The sequence below is a fragment of the Musca autumnalis genome, unplaced genomic scaffold (assembly GCF_047663935.1).
Source record: "Musca autumnalis isolate F117 unplaced genomic scaffold, ASM4766393v1 scaffold_5, whole genome shotgun sequence".
Classification (NCBI taxonomy): domain Eukaryota; kingdom Metazoa; phylum Arthropoda; class Insecta; order Diptera; family Muscidae; genus Musca; species Musca autumnalis.
The window spans coordinates 140445520-140469373 of NW_027412088.1; the positions used below are offsets into that span (position 1 = coordinate 140445520).

The 23854-nt window shown below is 36.1% G+C and overlaps 1 protein-coding gene across 6 annotated transcripts in view; it reads left to right on the top strand.

Annotated features, from left to right (window-relative positions):
• Prosap (SH3 and multiple ankyrin repeat domains prosap) overlaps positions 1 to 23854 on the top strand; it is a 450787-nt gene that overhangs the window by 251650 nt on the left and 175283 nt on the right. The gene's annotated exons all lie outside the window — the stretch shown is intronic.

Here is a 23854-nt window from a genome sequence, read left to right on the forward strand (position 1 = left end):
GCATGAAGACCAATCACAATGTATTTCTTCTTCTTTCTTTTTTTGCATAAAAATGACAAAGAGGATTATTTTGCCAGAGTTTAATTTATTTCACCAAGTGAGCAATTGGTGCTCATTTTTTTTCTTCTTTCTTTTCCTAATATGTCACAGTTTCATGTCTTGTCTTGGTCATGAATGAGAGTAAAAGATAAAGAAGTTATTTTAAATTGTTACTTGTTGTGTGTGTGTCTGTACCATGGTGTTTCATGGTTTAATGAAGAGACAGGAAACAAGGGAGATATGTTGACAACTTGACATCTGTCAGTTTTGAACTGTTAATAAAGAAAATAAAATGTTTATCACAAATTAAATAGAAGTAAGAGTGTGTCGTGTCATGACACCAAAGAGGAATCTAAAAATATACATGTCTACAAAATTGGGTAAAACTCTAAATAATTTGCAGCTCAGACACAAAAAAGAAGATAAAATAAAGTTGAAAATGTGCAGGCTTGTGCCGCATGCTGGGCAGGATACCGTGCATCCTTGCCCTATAGGAATTTAGACGGCTGTACCATCCAGAACGTAGTTCAGCCAAAACTCTGGTTTTTCGTGGCAGCTGATTCTCCTCAGCTGCGATTGATAGGGGATGTTTGCCGAGGACCGCATTCACATATCTGCATTCATCTGCTACTGCATCTGTGTGAGAGCTATTCAAATCTGCTTGATATGCTTGGACCTCTCTCTCTCCCTACATACTAAAGAACCCTCCTGACATGCCTGTGGTTGAGGTGTCCAACCCATCATTACGGTGGCTCTCAAGGTAACACCCGAGCAAATACTGCAACGAAAGCATACCATTGTGTTGCTTTACTGGAAGAATCTTTGCCTCCTTATGTAGATGGTCCACTGAAGACATGAGGATGTACCCTGTTGCAGTTCCCAGTGCGGCATTCTGACAGGGTTGAATATTTTTCCATCGCGTTGCGCTTACATATAATCGAGGTCCACACTAGCTCCGACTTATCGCGTTAGACATATGTCGTCAACAAGGTTTCTTTATCTACACCCCAAGTACTGCCGCCTAAGAACTTAAGGACCTTGTTCCTACATTTCGGCTTGTACCAGATAACTGTGGCATGCGAGGGCGAAGATCAGCAAAATTTCAGCCTTTTACAAATGACATAAGGGAGGGTACGATCGTAATGCAGTTTGGAGGGGTGGATAAGGAAAGATAGAGGTTAAACTCCTCAGGATATACCTAACTACTTTTTCTTATTTCTGAATTCCAGTACGGCAGGCGTCCACACATATATTGAGGTATCCAACGTTTCAAACTTGACCGGAAGGTAGTCTGCTCAATGTCCTAAAACAGCATGGAGTGTTTGACAGTATCAAAGGTTTTTGATAAGTCAAGCGCCACCATTACAATATCACACGGCTTACTCTGGTTGAGTCCTCGACTAACATGTTTGAAGATGGCTTGCAGCACTGTTGTGATGGTGTGCAGCTTACGAAAACCCTGCTGATGATCGGCAGCTGAATAGCTATTTCTGACGTTGGGGACGAGTAAAGCCTCAAGAGTCGTTGCTACGGGCGGCAAAAGCGAAATCGATCAGCACGATTCAACTTTGCAGGAATCCTTGCCCGGGTTCAGAAGTTGGAAGATGTGAGTGGCTAGCATTGATGGCATTCGCAACAACATCCATTGCAAATTGTGGTGCTTCCTCCTTGGCAGAAATTCTATGTAGTACCCTTCTCTTCGACCTGTCGCCCCAAGGTGCTCTACTGTCGATTAACGTCGCCAAACTTGACTGAGATCCTATCTTCCTTCATTCCACTGTTCGAAATTGATTTAACTGTTGCCCACAATTCACTTATTCCGGCTCCAATGTTGCAACTCTTCACATCACTCCACTTGTTCCGCTTATGCTCAACGACACAACCTGTTAACATCCAGTGACAGCTCCCCGACTCTTTGGCCACTGGGCTCGACGAATTCCATCACACTCATTTGCTAATCCCGTCCCCTCTGCTGGGAAATTAACTTTCCCTTCGGGTATTCGACCAGCAAGTACATACATATATATCGAACATCAGAAGGTTTGGGCAGATTTCTGAAACTATGCCAATTAGCTTTCCCATGATTGATGAAAGTGCGCGTTCAGAGATGATGAAAACGTGCGGTCTGCTGATAGGGGCAATGGATCTGACCCAAGAGAAACGACGGGTTACCAGATGACGTCACTTGTCAGACCGGATGACACGATGGTTAAATCTGGCGAAATGTGAAACCGTGAAAAGCGTAGAGCTAACAACCTGCTCAGCCAGTACTATACTCCTCTGATCATTTCCAAGGACCGAATGCCACAACTTATGATGATCAATTGAGTCCCCAAGACCAGGTGGTTATGACGTTCCAAAAGCGTGCTAATGTTGGGCCTGGAATGCAGCTATTCATCTTAGGGATGTAGACGTTAAGCAACTTTACATCGACCACACCGGACTGCTACCCTCATATATTCCATGTATTGGTCATTAGAGCCAGGTTCAAGCGAGATAGGTCTATATTGAACTGGCTGGTGCAATAAGGTAGCTAATGTTGCGTGTAAGGCTGTTGTTGGGGAACTTCAGAGAGTCTCGTATTCTGATGACGACGACTCACTGGGGGCATCTATTGCATCTCACCCAAGTTTCGGTGTGGTGGATGCGGATATGACAAACCGAACACTTTATTAGTCGTGGGTTTTTCTTCGTCCCGGCACGGACCAAAAGAATCCGGAGCAGGCATTTCGGTATATGCTACTTCCAACAGAGAAAAACGATACAAATACAAGCATATGTACACTGAGCGGCAGCCGCTGATTTCAACACGAGTGTTGTGTGTTGCAGGGTCAATCCAGTATCGAAGAAGCCGCGCTGTGGTTCAGAAATCGATTTTCCTGGCCAAACCAAATTTTATTTCGTCACCTATTTTTAATTTCTATATATGATTCGATAGTAAACATATTGAAACTAAGGAAACAAAAAAATTGGGTCAACATTTTGGAAGGTGTGGACGTGGTGTTATCCCAAATACGACAATTTTTTTCCCAATTTTTGGAAATTTTTGGAGAAGGTAATAGCTATTTATCGGAAACTATAACAGATATTGTGTTCATTTCTTTTTTGTTAAATAGGTAGGATTGTCGCCTTCAGAACTGTTTTAATAAATTACCGTAGCGTTTACACAAAGCGAGCTATTTTATTTTTTCTCAGCTATTAAATTTTAGTGAAATTCCAAATTTAGTGGACTTGGGAGAATTGTAGAGAATTTTCACAGCTACAACATATTCTTTATTTCGAAATGATTTGCAGTTTTCAATCGAATTCCTGAAGACCTAAGAGAAAAATCTGATCAATGAGCCTATCTTGTACAGAATTTTCACTGCTAGAACTTTTTCTTTAGTCGCATTTCGATAGGACTTGCGATTTCCAAGCAAAATCGTGAAAGCCTAAAAAAACCTAAAAATGTGATCGCGATTTATTAAAAAATCCATCCAGCGACTTTTTCTTGTTTTTGGATTTTTCTCATCTATAAACATTGCTGTTTCAGAATCCGCAAAAACTTTCCTGGTGTAAGCGGTTTTCATTTAAAATTAGTTAAGGTGCACTGGACATAACATTGTAATATAAGGAGGCAATACAGTCAATCCATTGTCCTAATTTGAACATCTATACCTCAATAACGGTAAAAACCACGAAGATAACATAGCTACAACATGTTGTTTAGTCACATTTCGATAGGACTCGCCGTTTCCAAGCAAAATCGTGAAAACCTAAAAAACCCTTGAAACTGTCAACATGAATAGCGATTTATTTTAAAAGCGCTCCGTCGATTTTTTTTTATTCTTCTTATCTATGAACATCGTATTTTCAGAATCCGCAAAATCTTCCCAGGTGTAAGCACCTTGCATTAAATTTGGTTCAATAGCACCGTGTTCGTCAACGCTTTTCCCCCAAAAATATTTTAAAAACCTCTGACAAGGTAATGAAATGTTAGATGGCTTCTTCAAACAAAATGATATAATTTTGTTATATTTGAATATCTTGACGTGTATTTTTGCATTTTATTCTAAATGCGTGCTTGATTTCGTGCCGTTACTTAAACTAATTACTGGACAGGCCGTTGTTGTTTTATCTTAAATTGTATTAAAAATACATATCACACGCAAATCTTACAACGTTTTTGTTTAGAAAGCAAACATGAGATTAAAATATAAATTATATACAATGATGACCATAATGTCCGCGGATTGTAGCTGGCTGTTTGATATATGATGGACATTTGAAATGTTGAACTAGCCTTCGTTATATTAATAATATAGGTGACATTATTTTGTATAAAGTTTACATTTTTCTTTAGCAAAGTTCAGGGGAAGACTAATTACAGAAATAAATCACGCAACAGGGGGACTTGATGAAGGACATTTTGGCATTTTTATTTGTGGATTTATTTAACCTTACTTTTTCAGATTCACTATGAAATACCACACAACTTTTACTTTCATTATAAAATTTTAATTTTGAAATTATTATAAGCTTATCTGGAAATTAAACCACAATTGCATACACAAAATGTTTTTCTAATTACATTTAATTCCACCTCCCATGGGTCGTTTGGATTACAACATTTTTGATAACTATTATCAGCAAAGCATAAAACTTCCTTCTACACACACATTTTGGCACCACATTTTGTCATGGTTAAATTCCAATGCTTTCATTATTTAATTAGTTTCCAGCAAAAAGTGAAATATTTATCAAATTAACTAAATAACAAAAAACAAAAAACGCTAGTCACAAAACATGCTGTGTTCAACCACAATTAAAATTGTGGCAACCTTGTCAAGGGGAATAGCAAAAAATAAGTAGAAATGTGAAATGAAAAATTTAACAAGCATTATTACCTCACTTTTAGGTAAAAAAAGAAAAATATAGAAATTTCGTAGCACCGAATAAATAAAATAAAATTGCATAAGTGATGAGAGTATGCGTGGACACTTCAACAAATATTTGTAAAAATAGCGCATGAATACTGGCATGAATCCTCGGCCAACAGCGATGGATAAAAAGAACGATGTCATGCAAGTTTTACAATTCTTTTCTCTTTCCTACCTAATAACTTAAAACATAAAATTTTAATTTTCTCTATAAACTGTTTACATTGTTACACTCTTGTAACATGTCCCACTTTCCAAACCATGTACACACAGCATAAACTAATTGAAATCAAGTGATAAAAATACCCACGGTTAAATGTTATCACTTTATGTTGACAGCTCTTTTTTATGAAATGATGCTACCCCCTATACCAGCCACGATAGAAACCGGACATCCGCATGAGGTGTTTTCACTATCGTGGCATAGAACAAATGGCAGAAATTAAATGGCGGCAAAATATTATGAAAAAAGGAAATTGAAATTAAATGAGAAAAAAAAACATAAACAAACAGCACGAGAATGGGAACTGTCACAACATTACAAAATATCGCAAGTATTAAAAAACAGGGCCAATATGCAAGTGTAAGTCGCAAATTTGGCACAAAAAATTCCAAAAACGATAAAATCAACGGTAGAATTTAGGATCGCCGGACCCAAATGTGCTACAAAGAGATCACTAGTTTTAAAAATAAAATGGATTTTAGTGTAACTTGTTAGGGGTTTGTGCGGTAGTTATCTTTGACAGTGGGCCCAAGTTTTCTACTGGCAGAGCCAATTCATGCAGTCTACACAAAAAAAAATATTTTTATATTGCACTTGGGTGCTGTCTTTGTAACATTCCGTCCAATTATGGAGAATAAAATTGTAATCTTGCAACAACGACAAAAAAATACTTCTAAAAACGTTAGTGCGAGAGATGTATGAAGGAGTCACCCTTAATATTGGGATATTTCAGGGACCAAAATATCGGGTACTATTGGCTTGCCCAAGCAAAAACATACATATACTATGTTGTACACCTGACCGACAAATTTCAACACGATCCTGGAAGTGGCCTTAAACTGGATTGAAACGCAAAAATGTTCAACTATTTCGGAGAAACTGGAACTGAATTTATTTTTGGGAGTAATTTCTAAGGTTGGCATATTTGGAGCTTTTGGATCGTTTTTCCTAACATAATGACGCAATAGCTTGCCAACGAAAAAACAAAAAAATTCTCCTTCGTCCCTTTGGGGATATTGTGGGGACATAACGCTCATTTACTGAAAAAGTGGCACATCTCAAAATAAAGCTTCGAGAAAAACGCATTTTAGGTTGATGATTGAAATTTCACTTGCCAATTTAAAAGGATCATTAAACAAAAAAATAAAATAACTACTTGTTTTACAAATAACCAGCCAAATATCAGTGCTAAATTTCTATGCAAGATCAAGCATCATTTGAAGTGTTTTAGTGATTCAAAATATCAAAAACTTTTTTGTTGATTTATGCCAAACTCGTAGTAAATGAGCTCTAACTCGCTGAGTTTTGGACATATCAACATGAACATTTGACACAAGATAAGGAAGAGGTCGTAAAAAATAGATTTTTTAGAATCAGAAGGACAACTTTCGGTGAACCTTTCAAAACAATCCGCGAACTTTCATGCGAGAGGTACCCCGGTCAGTGCTCTGATATAGTACATCTCCGAACTTTATCTAAGTTTGGAAGAAATATTACGAAGTGCAAAGGTTGGGCCAATGTCAATCACTACCTTTGATTTTAAATTTTTTAGAGGTTTTAGACCATTGTGTCAGATATCATGGTCTTGCTTACGAAGACATTTCATCGCTGTAAACCGGACCGCGGGGAGGAAGTACCTTCGATAAAACAAGTAAAAAAGGATCATTGCCGACGAATATATACACTCATCCTGTAAAGGTTATTTTTCCAATACATTACTGTTGTAATGGGTACTGCGAGAACTATCGAAAATAAGGTTTAATATTTATCCGCGAACAGGCCTGAACCTGTTCTTAAGCCTAAATCTTTAAACTTTTGTTGAGGGGGAACCAGAAGAAGTGGACCGATTGGACCAAATCGAGGACTCCCTTTAAGAGTCAGTATGCAGGGAATTTCCACCGATAAAAATTGCACTGAGATCACTTATATCAATTTCTTTTGCACTGAAATCATGTTCGAATATGAACTATATCGGTACACTTCCGGTACCTCCCACACAAAATTTAAGCATTTTTCGCAAATGTGGGACCTGACTAGAATAGTTTTGAAATATTTACAACAGGTAGTGTAATATTACGAAAAGACTTGTTTCTGTGTCCCGACGCATTTAGGGTTAAAAATATTGAAATAATTTTAATTCGTAGAAACAGAAGAAGTAAAACAAGATGTCCATAAATGAGGCTCGAAAATCAAAATAAAATATTCTACATACAGTAACACATTTTTTGGCTACCTACAAAAATCGGTAAAATTAAAACCCAGAATTATGAATGAATGAAACAGTATGAATATAAGTTTGCAACACTGTTGCTATTGGTAGGACTTATCGACAACTTTATTTTGATTACTAACTTACCGACAAATTTCGTTAATTACCGAAATTATTAGCGTTTTAATTTTAGTTATTTGTTCGGTAACCAAAAAATGCGTTAGAGAATCCCACCACAAATTACTTGAATACTAACGACCGAATAGCCAATCTACACAAGGTATTTCCAAGGTTTTTTAAAACAAAAAAGGTCGTATTACAGGTACCGTTAGTTCAAATGTAACGGTACAACCAACGAAATTTGCATTTTTGTCTCTTAGGTACATCGTTTTCTTAATCTTGAGGTAAAATGGAGGGCATAATTATTATAATTATATTTGTCATTCCGTTTGTAACTTATCGAAATATTTGTCGGAGACCCTACATATATTTTTGATTAGTATAACATTCTAAGTCGATATAACCATGTCCGTCAATCGGTTCGTCCGTCCGTCTGTCTGTTAAAATCAATATACAGCTCGCCATAATTAAGATAGACTCTATAATTTGGTAAAGAAGTTTCCATTAATCATAGGATGTTTGCTATTGAAAATGCCCTATATCGACCCACGTTTTGATAAATACCCCATAGAACAATACTTTCCGATTTTCGGTATTTTAAAGGCTGTGGTTTCAATATCGCACCGAAATGGCTGAAATTTGGCATTTAGCCTTCTGTGAGGCTTCGCAACTTATGTGAGGGTTCAAAACTATCCAGATATTTGTCAGTATAGATGCACGTCTTCATATACCCCCCATAGATTTTCGATTTTCGGTATTTTGAAGATTTTAGCCACATTATCTTACCGAAATGGCTGAAATTTGGCATTGTTCTTCACGGGGCTTCCAAACTTTCCCCATGAAATTTTTTACTATTGGTCCACGTTTTAGTATAGCCCCCTATAAAACGCTACCTCCCGATTTCGGTATTTTAAGGTTTTAACCACATTGTCTTAATGAAATGGCTGAAATTAAGTATTAGGTCTTCCTTGGGGCTACAAAACATTCCCCCCATAGAACGGTAACTCCCGATTTTCAGTATTTTGAAGATTTTAGCCACATTATCTTATCGACTTCCCCCAAAAATTTGTCAGTATATGTCCCCAGCAAAAATTTGGTAAGCACATGTCATTACTTCTTGCATTACCGGGTAATGAGTGCTCATTACACTCCGCATTATCAGGCAGTATATATATAACAGTTTACACATAACTAGTTACTTCCTTACTTACTACTTACTTACTAAGTAATGAGTACGGTGGTACAGAGCTAGTATGTCCGACTACAAATTCTAGAGTTGTGTGTTCAAAGCTCAGCGTCGGCATGGGTGTTTTTGTTTACAAAATTACAAAAACATGTTGATGTACATGGATGAGTTAAACCAACCCTTGTCGTTCGTGCTAGTGGCCTAGTGCAGACGTGACCAAAAAGAGAACAGCCCAAAATGTGAATGTATTCAAACTATTGGCAACTTATGACTGTGGGTTATTGTGTTTTTATGCACGCACGCTACAAAACAAAAACAAATCAAAACATTATCTCTTTTTCGTACGCTCTTTCTATGCATTCGGGTCGTATGTGTGTAAATTGCCGAAAAACTTCGGCACCGCTGTGTCAAAGAAGAACACATTTGGCCTAGTGTGTAGTGTGTTTGGCTACAAATCAATGAATCGAATGAAAAAGAAACAAGTAAAAAGTCGTTAAGTTCGGCCGGGCCGAACTTTTTATACCCTCCACCATAAAATAGTCTTAATTAAAATGGAATAATTAGGGTCCTTTCACAATTTTAGGTGGAACAACTTTTCGACAATGGATAGACTCCTACTGCCTCCCACTATTGCTTAAATTACACTGTGAACATAAATGTTGGGGCAGAGATAATTCCTTTTGGAGATGAAAGCCCTTGGTGTGTGTATATTAAAAACACCGAAGGACAGATGCGCCGTGAGTCGAACTTCCGCGTTATGGCGTGATGAAGTTTTTGCAAGAGACCCTGTAAGCCATCATGAATTATCATTATATCTTTGTTTGTTGTTTTTGTAGAGCACTTAAGCAACAGTGAACAAAGATATAACGCTAATTCCTGATGGCCCACAGGCCCGCGTCGCGCCATAACGCGGAAGTTCGACTCACGGTGGATCTGTCCTTCGGGGTTCATAATATACTCACCAAGGCATTTCTTCACCAAGAGGAATTTTCCGTGCCCCAGACTTTCACCTCCATTTTGTTGCACAGTGTTATCTAATCTAATCTAAAAAAATGTGTTCAGCTAGGTGAAAGGTACCACCTACGGGGCTATATCAAAGAGTCAACCTATCTTTAAATTTTTTGGCGGAAAAGTTTTATAGCTGCAGGGAACTTCAGGAGTCAAATTGAGGGTAGTTTCATCAAAACAATGTAGACCCTCAAAAATGGACCCATGTTGACGAATTTTAGTGAAGAAATTTCGTGACCACTGAAAATTCCCGAAAATCGGGAGGTACAGATATATGGGTGGATATACCAAAACATGGACCTATGTTGACGATGTTTGGTGGAGATGTTTCATGTGGCGAATAACGTCAAAATATCTCAAATCCGGAGGTACCGTTATATGGGGGCTATACCAAAGAGTGGACCGATATAGGCCATCTTCGAACTTGACCTGCCTATGGAAAAAAGACCCTCGGGTGCAAAATTTCTGCACTCTATCTCAATTATTGCGGACGCTAGAGTGATTACAACAGACGGACAGACGGACATGGCTAGATCGTCTTAGAATTTTATCCTGATCAAGAATATATATACTTTATAGGGTCGCAAATGATTAGTTCGATGTGTTACAAACGGAATGACAAACTTAATATACCCTCCATACTATGGTGGAGGGTATAACAAAGATTTTTACAGATAAATTCGGATATAAGGAACAACGGTTATAAGCAACAACGTATATAACGAACAAAGCTATATTTTCCAATGCCATTTTCATTAGTTTTCTTATAAACAACAAACTGATGAAAACGATCAATAGAGAGATAAAATAAAGCTTACTACTGCCGCATCGTTTATAGAAAACTACGGATATACCGAACAATTTGTCGCCATTACTTATTTTACTTGCAATGAAATTGAAAACAACAATATTTTTACATTTATTATTTATTTCCTCAAACCAAACTTCGACAATTTGAAGACTTTTTATTGAGAAGTAACCTAATAAAATCTCATAAATATCAAAAAACGGGCAAAATCGGGTTTTGAAACCTAGTAATACCAATGCAGAAGACTTTCAGTAATGTGTTCTAGGTGGCAAAATCACGGCCAAACACGGCCAATTTAGTATAAGTCTATATGAGGAAAAATAAATAGTCAATAAGGAAATTATCATGTCGACCGGGCCCGACTATATGATACCCTACACCACTGTGAATATGTTAAATTGTACTTGGGAGCTATATTCAAATAGACCGATTTCAAAGTCAAGGCTGTAGTTAATTGAAACAATGAAAGGACAAAAGAATCTTGCAAAATTTTATATTTAAATATCATTTCCGTGGGTCTGTGTCATTCCCGTGGGTTGAAGAAATCCTTAAAATTCTTAAATATACATGGCCCGTTGCTAATGTATTAATAAAATTGTCTTATAAAATAGTATAAGCCGAAATATATTTATTTAAACCCATTTTCGCACCCCCAAAACAAGTCTTGTCAATTCTTTCATATTCCATTCCAAAAAATTTTAAATTTTCTTTTCGCGCTACATTAAATTAGAAGAAAATTAAAAAAACACTTAAAATCTGGCTTCAAAAAGTCAGCATTATTTAATGGTAAACGCAGGTCAAATTTAGAAAAAAATTACATTGGGGAGACGATCCTTATTTAGTTGGCTTCTACTTTTACTTTGACAGGAAAATCGTGGAAGTGTGGTTTAATCAGAAATCGAGAGAAAACAAAAAACTGAAGAGTCGTATAAGTATTGTGAGTACGTATTCATCCCATAATATTTATGTTAAAATCTTGTATACGCCTCAGTGACCAAAAGTATAATAACCATGCCATTTCTGTCTAAATCGCGTGGTAGATTAGGCATTGATAATTGTCTTGCGTTAACCTTTATCTTATTAATTTGTCAAAAATTGCCCAGTTGCCGATATTTCCAAAAATATTCTTTAAAAGCATTATCATATTTCTACTTATAAATCAGGAAATCTTTATAGAATCCGATTGAAACCTAAAAAAAATTTTATTTAAATTCCAAATGTATTGAAAAAACAGGATCACATTCCTGCTTATCCAAATTTTTTTTTTAACCCGAATATAGTTTTCTGATGTTTCTTCAAAAATTCATGTTCTAATTGTTCTCTTTCAATGCGCCCTTTTCGACAGGTGCGAATTTTCCTTAGTGGCATCCTAATCATAAATTAAATGTATTTAAATTCTGAATTCACTTTATTGAAATTCCGCATTAAATTATTTCCAACAAATGTTTGATTGTTGTTGTTGCATTAAATTGAAATCAATCACTCCATTATCATGCTAATTGATATCTTTTGGTTTAAAAAATGCAAACAACAAAATCTAATTTTTGAATGCAAATTAAATATGCAAAACATTTTTGTTGAATAAAATCACCAGAAAAACTGACATTTATGAATTTTTATTAGTTTGGAATTATTTGTAATTTATTTCTCGCATATAAATCAATTTATTTATGTGGTTTGTGTATGTGTGTGTTTTTTTTTAACAATAAATTTGAATTTATTTAAATTCTAAGCACCACACTTCCGCTACATATTCCATATAATTGAAAATTGTTTGAGCAAACAGAAAAAGCAAATCAGTAATTATTTATTTATGATTTCTTTAATTGAGCGATTTTCTTTCTTCCATACACAAGATAATTTTCTTCAACTGCATACCTTTAGCACCACCCACCCATCTTACCCAACTCAACTTTCCACCATTGCCTTGTGTTTGTGCTGCTAAGAAAAACAAAAGCCGTGCCAAAGTAACTGCTACTGCTGTTGATTAGTTAATCTGATTTCCCACAGATGTCACAGTTAATGAACTATGACAAATTGTAAATGGCATTCGAAATGTGAGTCAAGTAATTCTGCGAAACGACTCATTAATAATACTGGACCAAATAACATCAGCAGCAGTAGCGATATATTAAATTAATTTATTTTTAAATGGATTTACTTTTTTAATACATAAGGAAGTTCGAATTGCAGTTTGTTGGAAACCTCGTGAAATTATGTTAATAGTTTGGATATATTTATAACAATCATACGCAACACTGGCCGAGTAAGTCATTTAAAATTAATATCAATTATACGCTACCAAGCATTTGTAGTGTTACATAAGATTTGCAATAATCGATTGTGTAGGAGGACCTTTATCACTCATGGAATTTGAATTTGAAACATGAAATTCCGATGCATTATAAAGAAGGATGTGGAGAAAAAAATACACTGCTAAACTAAAAAATATATTTTTTGAGCTATGGCCCTCTGTGAGTGAATGAGCAATACTCCTATGTCTCTTTAATATTTAATTTTCTGAAAGTTGAAAAGATTTCTTCTTGAATTTAAATATTAAATAAGCTATAAAGTCTCCCACACCTACTTTCATGAATAGCATATCGTGTCAGTAAAATGAATATCATTTGTGGCGTTTCTTCAAAAACCACCACACAGATAATAAAAGCATTTAAACAAACAGATGAAAGCCCATAAATTTTTACCACTACAGACCACCGCAACCATTTGTATGTATACCAACATATGTATATGTGTAAAATCCTTTAGCCATACCTACCTCCTCCCTACCATGATGTGCTCACTGATAGAAACCATAAATGATAAAAGCAAACAACCGTTTGTCATCATCATCCTCGTCCAGTCCAGCATACCTTTATTCCAGCTGTCATGTAAAGAAGTGGTTTTATTCAATACTATTTCGAAAAAAATCCATCGATTGCCTCAAAAACCAAAACCATTATTACCATAGAGTTGGGGCTACATTTTGTTCACCACTGTCATATATATGATGATCAACAACATCGACAACAACAACCAGCAGCCAGAAACATCCATTGAACTTCCGTTTTACAACAACAAGCAGAAGAGCGGCTGTCCTCTCTGTACTCGACAATGAAGATGTATGCACTCGCATGTGGTGGGTATGACACAAAAACCTACAAACAATTGAAGACCGGGTGATGTGCAACCAAAATGCAGGCAAACAAACAAATAGGTAAATAAAATGCGAAGCTATTGGCGGTGCAGATTGTGGGAATACACTCAAAATTTAAAATACACATCAAAAAAAGTCCTATAAAACTTTCTACGAAATATTGCAGAAAACTAAAATTGCGGGAAGTTATGAAACACCCTTTCCTTGGAAAAGGGTCTTTTGAAGCACCCTTTCCTTGGAAAAGGGTCTTATGAAGCACCCTTTCCTTGGAAAAGGGTCTTATGAAGCACCCTTTCCTTGGAAAAGGGTCTAATGAAGCACCCTTTCCTTGGAAAAGGGTCTTATGAAGCATCCTTTCCTTGGAAAAGGGTCTTATAAAGCACCCTTTCCTTGGAAAAGGGTCTTATAAAGCACCCTTTCCTTGGAAAATGGTCTTATAAAGCACCCTTTCCTTGGAAAAGGGTCTTATAAAGCACCCTTTCCTTGGAAAATGGTCTTATGAAGCACCCTTTCCTTGGAAAAGGGTCTTATGAAGCACCCTTTCCTTGGGACAGGGTCTTATCAAGCACCCTTTTCTTGGGACAGGGTCTTTTCAAGCAGCCTTTCCTTGGGACAGGGTCTTATCAACCAGCTTTTCCTTGGGACAGGGTCTTATGAAGCACCCTTTCCTTGGGACAGGGTCTTATCAAGCAGCCTTTCCTTGGGACAGGGTCTTATGAAGCACCCTTTCCTTGGGACAGGGTCTTATGAAGCATCCTTTCCTTGGAAAAGGGTCTTATAAAGCACCCTTTCCTTGGAAAGGGTATTAAAAAGCACCCTTTCCTTGGGAAAGGGTCTTAAAAAGCACCCTTTCCTTGGGAAAGGGTCTTAAAAAGCACCCTTTCCTTGGGAAAGGGTCTTAAAAAGCACCCTTTCCTTGGAAAAGGGTCTTAAAAAGCACCCTTTCTTTGGGAAAGGGTCCTAAAAAGCACACTTTCCTTGGGAAAGGGTCTTAAAAAGCACCCTATCTTTGGGAAAGGGTCTTAAAAAGAACCCTTTCCTTGGGAAAGGGTCTTAAAAAGCACCCTTTCCTTGGGAAAGGGTCTTAAAAAGCACCCATTCCTTGGGAAAGGGTCCTAAAAAGCACACTTTCCTTGGGAAAGGGTCTTAAAAAGCACCCTATCTTTGGGAAAGGGTCTTAAAAAGAACCCTTTCCTTGGGAAAGGGTCTTAAAAAGCACCCTTTCCTTGGGAAAGGGTCTTAAAAAGCACCCTTTCTTTGGGAAAGGGTCCTAAAAAGCACACTTTCCTTGGGAAAGGGTCTTAAAAAGCACCCTATCTTTGGGAAAGGGTCTTAAAAAGCACCCTATCTTTGGGAAAGGGTCTTAAAAAGCACCCTTTCCTTGGGAAAGGGTCTTAAAAAGCACCCTTCCCTTGGGAAAGGGTCTTAAAAAGCACCCATTCCTTGGGAAAGGGTCCTAAAAAGCACACTTTCCTTGGGAAAGGGTCTTAAAAAGCACCCTATCTTTGGGAAAGGGTCTTAAAAAGAACCCTTTCCGTGGGAAAGTGTCTTAAAAAGCACCCTTTCCTTGGGAAAGGGTCTTAAAAAGAACCCTTTCCGTGGGAAAGTGTCTTAAAAAGCACCCTTTCCTTGGGAAAGGGTCTTAAAAAGCACCCTTTCCTTTGGAAAGTGTCTTAAAAAGCACCCTTTCCTTTGGAAAGTGTCTTAAAAAGCACCCTTTCCTTGGGAAAGGGTCTTAAAAAGCACCCTTTCCTTGGGAAAGGGTCTTAAAAAGCACCCTTTCCTTGGGAAAGGGTCTTAAAAAGCACCCTTTCCTTGGGAAAGGGTCCTAAAAAGCACCCTTTCCTTGGGAAAGGGTCTTAAAAAGCACCCTTTCCTTGGGAAAGGGTCTTAAAAAGCACCCTTTCCTTGGGAAAGGGTCTTAAAAAGCACCCTTTCCTTGGGAAAGGGTCTTAAAAAGCACCCTTTCCTTGGGAAAGGGTCTTAAAAAGCACCCTTTCCTTGGGAAAGGGTCTTAAAAAGCACCCTTTCCTTGGGAAAGGGTCTTAAAAAGCACCCTTTCCTTGGGAAAGGGTCTTAAAAAGCACCCTTTCCTTGGGAAAGGGTCTTAAAAAGCACCCTTTCCTTGGGAAAGGGTCTTAAAAAGCACCCTTTCCTTGGAAAAGGGTCTTATAAAGCACCCTTTCCTTGGAAAGGGTATTAAAAAGCACCATTTCCTTGGAAAGGGTATTAAAAAGCACCATTTCCTTGGGAAAGGTTCTTAAAAAGCAAGCTTTCCTTGGGAAAGGGTTTTAAAAAGCACCCTTTCCTTGGGAAAGGGTCTTAAAAAGCACCCTTTCCTTGGGAAAGGGTCTTAAAAAGCACCATTTCCTTGGGAAAGGGTCTTAAAAAGCACCCTTTCCGTGGGAAAGGGTCTTAAAAAGCACCCTTTCCTTGGGAAAGGGTCTTAAAAAGCACCCTTTCCTTGGGAAAGGGTCTTAAAAAGCACCCTTTCCTTGGGAAAGGGTCTTAAAAAGCACCCTTTCCTTGGGAAAGGGTCTTAAAAAGCACCCTTTCCTTGGGAAAGGGTCTTAAAAAGCACCCTTTCCTTGGAAAAGGGTCTTAAAAAGCACCCTTTCTTTGGGAAAGGGTCCTAAAAAGCACACTTTCCTTGGGAAAGGGTCTTAAAAAGCACCCTATCTTTGGGAAAGGGTCTTAAAAAGAACCCTTTCCTTGGGAAAGGGTCTTAAAAGGCACCCTTTCCTTGGGAAAGGGTCTTAAAAAGCACCCTTTCCTTGGGAAAGGGTCTTAAAAAGCACCCTTTCTTTGGGAAAGGGTCCTAAAAAGCACACTTTCCTTGGGAAAGGGTCTTAAAAAGCACCCTATCTTTGGGAAAGGGTCTTAAAAAGCACCCTATCTTTGGGAAAGGGTCTTAAAAAGCACCCTTTCCTTGGGAAAGGGTCTTAAAAAGCACCCTTTCCTTGGGAAAGGGTCTTAAAAAGCACCCATTCCTTGGGAAAGGGTCCTAAAAAGCACACTTTCCTTGGGAAAGGGTCTTAAAAAGCACCCTATCTTTGGGAAAGGGTCTTAAAAAGAACCCTTTCCGTGGGAAAGTGTCTTAAAAAGCACCCTTTCCTTGGGAAAGGGTCTTAAAAAGCACCCTTTCCTTGGGAAAGTGTCTTAAAAAGCACCCTTTCCTTGGGAAAGTGTCTTAAAAAGCACCCTTTCCTTGGGAAAGGGTCTTAAAAAGATACCTTTCCTTGGGAAAGGGTCTTAAAAAGCACCCTTTCCTTGGGAAAGGGTCCTAAAAAGCACCCTTTCCTTGGGAAAGGGTCTTAAAAAGCACCCTTTCCTTGGGAAAGGGTCTTAAAAAGCACCCTTTCCTTGGGAAAGGGTCTTAAAAAGCACCCTTTCCTTGGGAAAGGGTCTTAAAAAGCACCATTTCCTTGGGAAAGGGTCTTAAAAAGCAAGCTTTCCTTGGGAAAGGGTCTTAAAAAGCAAGCTTTCCTTGGGAAAGGGTCTTAAAAAGCAAGCTTTCCTTGGGAAAGGGTCTTAAAAAGCAAGCTTTCCTTGGGAAAGGGTCTTAAAAAGCACCCTTTCCTTGGGAAAGGGTCTTAAAAAGCACCCTTTCCTTGGGAAAGGGTCTTAAAAAGCACCCTTTCCTTGGGAAAGGGTCTTAAAAAGCACCCTTTCCTTGGGAAAGGGTCTTAAAAAGCACCCTTTCCTTGGGAAAGGGTCTTAAAAAGCACACTTTCCTTGGGAAAGGGTCTTAAAAAGCACCCTTTCCTTGGGAAAGGGTCTTAAAAAGCACCCTTTCCTTGGGAAAGGGTCTTAAAAGGCACCCTTTCCTTGGGAAAGGGTCTTAAAAAGCACCCTTTCCTTGGGAAAGGGTCTTAAAAACCACCCTTTCCTTGGGAAACTTAAAAACCACCCTTTCCTTGGGAAACTTAAAAACCACCCTTTCCTTGGGAAAGGGTCTTAAAAACCACCCTTTCCTTGGGAAGATGTCTTAAAAAGCACCCTTTTCTTGGGGAAGGTTCTTAAAAAGCACCCTCTCCTTGGAGAAAGGAGCTCATTTTCCTCAGGAGATGGTCTTAAGGAGCACACTTTCGTTTGAAAAGGATCTTAAAATCAAAACGATTCTAGTGGGAGGTACTCGAACGAGGAACCATATACATACATAGTCCATATTCGAACCCGGTAAAAATATTACAATAAAGTATGGACCTTATCGGTTACTCCCTTCAAGACTTATCGTGCGCACCATTATAGCAAAAATTTTGTACATTTTTGGGAGAGTGGACCGATATTGGCCATCTCCGAACTTCATCTAGGTTTGGACAAAATATTACGACTGTCAAATTTTTGGACCGATTTGGTTGAGACCGTTCAAGAGTTATAGTGCGCTCCAGGCAGACAGAACGGACTTTGCTAAATCGACTCCAAATTGTTTGAAAAGGATGTCGTTCAAACATTCGATTAGGCATATTTTGGTCGTATGAAAGTGTATATCCATACATACCCTCGTTAGCCTAGAGGCTGAGGATATAAAAATCCTTCACAAAAATCCAACTAGTGTCCATAATTTTTCTTCGAGTGTATTTGTTTCACAAATTTCATGCCGTTCATCCTCTCAAACGTAGGTACACATACCCACATTGCGTTCAAGTAAATATAACTACAAAATACTGTCTGTACTTGGCGTTATTTCGAGTTCAACAACAGCTACATACAACCAACAACAATAAATATTTACGTGTGTACAAAAATATTTGTATATTTAAATATTATGTGTCGTATATTTATTTTCCTTTCGTTGAAATCAATTTTTTAAAATTAATATAAAAAATAAATTTGATTTTCTCTGACAGTTTGGATGGATAGATATACGAAATTCAATATACGCACATGTATATTTTTCGAATTTATTGAACATTTAAATTGCCCGCATTTTTATTTGTCATGATCAATTTTATTGTAAAATTAATCTCGACATGTCGAGAAAATACAAAGAAAATAAAAATGCATTGGAAAATTAAAGCATTCCAATTTTGAAAAATTCTTTACCCAGAAATTCATTTTGTTTTCAATGTTTTGTAGATAGTCTAGATGCATTTTTCATTCACTTTTATAAATTTGTTTGTGCTGATTAGTAGTTATTTATATTCTGAGGTGCTCCAAAGGGCTTAATCACTTAATTTCTTAAAAAATACAAACCCCATCACCTCACAATGACCCCAAAAACCCCTACTCAACATAATTTTTGCCACACTTAAAAATTATTGCTTGTTAATTTGCATTTAACAAAATGTTTTTGTTATGTTCACATTGAACTCCCTAGGAAATTAAAGCCCACAGTAGAACAACTACAACAAAAAACAACAACATTTATTGTTGACGAGTTCAAAAAGCTATAATTAAAACATGTTAAAATGCAAGGCAATGTTTACACGGAGACGCCTTTTGTTGACCCACATGTGTTTTGTGCAAACACAAAAATATAAAAGAGCGGACGGACATCAGACAGGCAAACAGTTAGTCAGGCGGACGGACAAACGTACAAACAATAGTTTTTTCTTTGCAATTTTTTTCTGCACATATTTTACAAATTAATTATGCTTCTATTAAAAAAATAACAAATAAATGTGCAAGAGAGAGGGTGAGAAAATACCAGAACAACGAAAAACTAGGCGCAACCACATCAATGTTCGTTCATGCACTTCATGTCGGAGCACCAAGTTGCGATTATTTTTCGTTTTTATAAAACTGCCAATGAAGTGCAAACTATAGCGACACTGTCGTTTTTTCTATGGTCTACAAAGTATTACTGTGTCACCCCCCAGTCAGTTCATATCAAGCAAACACTCACACACACCCAGTGCTTCTGACACAATTTTTACACAACATTCAACACCATGAAGTGTAACCAATATTCTACGTCAGTTATTCAGTCAGTCACTCACTAGGCTGACTACGAACACCCATTTAGTCAGTCGTCAGCAGTTTTTCCCCCAAGTACTACTCATGACTTTGTCAAATATTTCGCGAAATGTGTCAAATGTGTTAGTCCGTGCCATGTAACAGAATTTCAAAAATTAATGTTGATAGTTGGTGCTTGTTGCGCAATATGGGCTGCCCTTAAGGGTAAGGGTAAGCAAAAGTCCAAGAGTGACCCAGATTTCTTGGTTTTATTTATAAAATATTTAATGGATATTTTAAGGGCATGTTTTCCGCATAACGTTAGCCTGTTACAGAACGGCAAGAATGTACTAATTTGTTCTATTTTTTCGATAACATACAGAGAAAATTGTTATCATAGTAAAAATTTTTAGATTCATACAGGTTCTGGACAACACATTTTTATATAGAAAATGTGTTCGATAACACATTTTCATATAGAAAAATGTGTTCGATAACACATGTTCATATAGAAAAATGTGTTCGATAACACATTTTCATAGGGAAAATCTTTTCTATAACACAGTTTCCGATGGAAAATGTTTTCGATAACACATTTTCATATGGAAAATCTTTTCGAAAAAATATTTTCACATGGAAAATGTTTTCTATAACACAGTTTCCCATGTTAAATGTTTTCGATAACACATTTTCAATAGAAAAAGGCGTTAGATAACACATTTTCATATGGAAAATCTTTTCGATAAAACATTTTCACATGGAAAATGTTTTCTATAACACAGTTTCCCATGGAAAATGTTTTCGATAACACATTTTCATGTAGAAAATGTTTCAGTAACACATTTGTATGTAGAAAATGTGTTCGATAACACGTTTTCATATGGAAAATCTTTTCTATAACACAGTTTCCCATGGAAAATGTTTTCGATAACACATTTTCATATGGAAAATATTTTCGATAAAACATTTTTACATGGAAAATGTTTCCTATGCCACAATTTCCCATGGAAAATGTTTTCGATAACACATTTTCATTAGAATATCTTTTTTTCGATAACACATTTTCATTAGAATATCTTTTCGATAAAACATTTTTACATGGAAAATCTTTTCTATAACACAGTTTCCCATAGAAAATGTTTTCGATAACACATTTTCATATGGAAAATGTTTTCGATAAAACATTTTCACATGGAAAATGTTTTCTATAACATAGTTTCCCATGGAAAATGTTTTCGATAACACATTTTCATTAGAATATCTTTTCGATAAAACATTTTTACATGGAAAATGTTTCCTATGACACAATTTCCCATGGAAAATGTTTTCGATAACACATTTTCATTAGAATATCTTTTCGATAAAACATTTTCACATGGAAAATGTTTTCTGTAACAGAGTATCCCATGGAAAATGTTTTCGATAACATATTTTCATATAGAAAATGTGTTCGATAACACATTTCATATAAAGTTTGTTGAATAACACATTTTCATATAAAACATTTGTTCGATAACACATTTTCTTATGGAAAATCTTTTCGATAAAACATTTTTACATGGAAAATGTTTCCTATAACACAGTTTCACATGGAAAATGTTTTCTATAACATAGTTTCCCATGGAAAATGTTTTCGATAACACATTTTCATTAGAATATCTTTTCGATAAAACATTTTCACATGGAAAATGTTTTCTGTAACACAGTTTCCCATGGAAAATTTTTTCGATAACACATTTTCATGTAGGAAATGTTTTCGATAACACATTTTCATATAGAAAATGTGTTCGGTAACAAATTTTCATATCGAAAATATGTTCGATGACATATTGCAATATAGAAAATGTGTTCGATAACTCATTATCATATAGGAAATGTGTTCGATAACACATTTTTATTTAACAACACATAACACATTTTCATATAGAACATTTGTTCGATAACACATTTTCATATAGAAAATATGTTCTATAACACATTTTCATATAGAAAATTTGTTCGATTACACATTTTCATAGATAAAATGTATTTGATAACACTTTCTCCTATAGAAAAAGTGTTCGATAACACATGTTCATATGGAAAATGTTTTATCGAAAACATTTTCACATGGAAAATGTTTTCTATAACATAGTTTCCCATGGAAAATGTTTTCGATAACACATTTTCATGTAGAAAATGTGTTCGATAAAACATTCTCATATAGGAAATGTGTTCGATAACACAGTTTCATATAGAAAATGTGTTCGATAACACATTGTCATATGAAAAATGTGTTCGATAACAAATTTTCATATAGAAAACGTGTTCGATAACACCTTTTCATATAGAAAACCTGCTCGATAACACATTTTCATATAGAAAACCTGCTCGATAACACATTTTCATATAGAAAACGTGCTCGATAACACATTTTCTTATGGAAAATGTGTTCGATAACACATTTTCATATAGGACATGTGGTCGAAATGTGTTCGATAATAGATTTTCATATAGAAAATGAGTTCGATAACACATTTTCATAGAGTAAATGTGTTCGATAACACAGTTTTGTAGAAAAATGTGTTCGAAATGTTTTTGATAATAGATTTTCATAAGAAAACATGTTCCATTGTAGAAAATAAAATATTTTCGCTTAAAAATGTTTCGTTAAATTTTTTTTTACTAGAAAATGTGCTCGATATCTTATTTTCCTCTAAATAGTATTTTCTATAAAACATTTTTATAGATAACACTGTGTGTCATTTTTTGAGCCATGGTTTATTAACCATGTTCTGACACCGCAGTCTGATAGAAGACGAAAAATAAGAAGACACGTGTCCCGGCGTTTTTTTCCTATCACTTCAACTTTCGAGGTTATGGGCCCCCAAAAACCTAAGGCTTTAATGTCAAAAGGAATCATTTTGTCAGGCACATATCTTCTAAACCGCTAAGAATTTGGGTTTACTCGTGGAAGCAAAGATGTAGCTCTCGTCGTAGAGAATAATGATGGCGAACACATAAAATCCATTCAGCATCATCTTCAAGGTCAAGTTTCCATTATAAGTTTTTCTCTGATTTTAATCTGCAGATATCAAACCGATCAAAATTGAAACAAACAACCAACTAGAAAAATGTTCTTTAGATCCCAATAAACAAATTTCTAGAATACGAACTCTGTAGAAACGGTTCTTAATGCCCAAAATAGCAAAACAAATGCGATTTGTATCCTCTCTTCTCGGTTTCTACTCCATTGATACTAAACCGTTCAAAATTCGAGAAAACAATCAACTACAATAATCTAGCAAAGATATCAGCAAACAACTTTCTGGAACATACGAAATGTCTATGAACGGTTCTTAAATGTGAAAATAGCCGAAAACTTTTGAAAATATTTGATTTTTATACTTGTTCTCCCATACTAGTCCACAGATACCGAACCGCCCAAAAATTAAGGATACAGTCAAAAATTTACCTAAGATTTCAATAAACAACTTTCTAGAACATATAAGCTTTGTTCCTTTACGTTAAAGTTTCTTCAAGTTTTACCATTTTTAACTCGGAAAAAGGAAAAAAGAAAACTACGCGCTTTGTCAAAGCAAAATAAAAAGAAATAAAATAAAATAATAAAAATTTAAACCAGTGAAATAAAAAACATTGAAATTTATTTTGTTTGTCATTTTTTTAAGCAGCCATGTTTATTTTTTGACATTGCTACCAGATCTACTATTTTTTCGTTTCTTTACTTTTGTGCAAAACTTGTTACTTGAGAGCAATTTTCACAGTTTTCTTAGAAAAGAGAGAACTTCTCTCTTTTGCTAATTTTACTATTAAAAAAGTAAAGGAAGAAAGCTATAAAGATTATAAAGTAAGCTGTAGTGGGATTCTGTAACTCATTTTTGCTGTTACCGACTAAAATCGGTAAAATTAAATCGCAAAATTATGACTAAAAGCATAAAGAAAAGTTGGCATCACTGTTTGTTTCGTTAGAGGCTAGCGACTACTTTTTATTCATCGTTAACTTACCGAAAAATTTCGTTAATTATCAAAATTATAAGCATTTTAATTTTACCGACAATTATCGATAACTGCAAAAATAAGTTACAGAATCCCACTACTGGTCTTACTTTAAAAATAAGAAGTAAACGCACATAACAACAAAACTGCCAAAGTGAATCTAAATAACACATTTTTGTATAAAATGTATGTTCTATAACACATTTTCGTATAGAAAGTGTTTTTGATAACACATTTTCGTATAGATAGTGTACTCGATAACTCTGTTCTCCATAGAAAATATGTTCGATA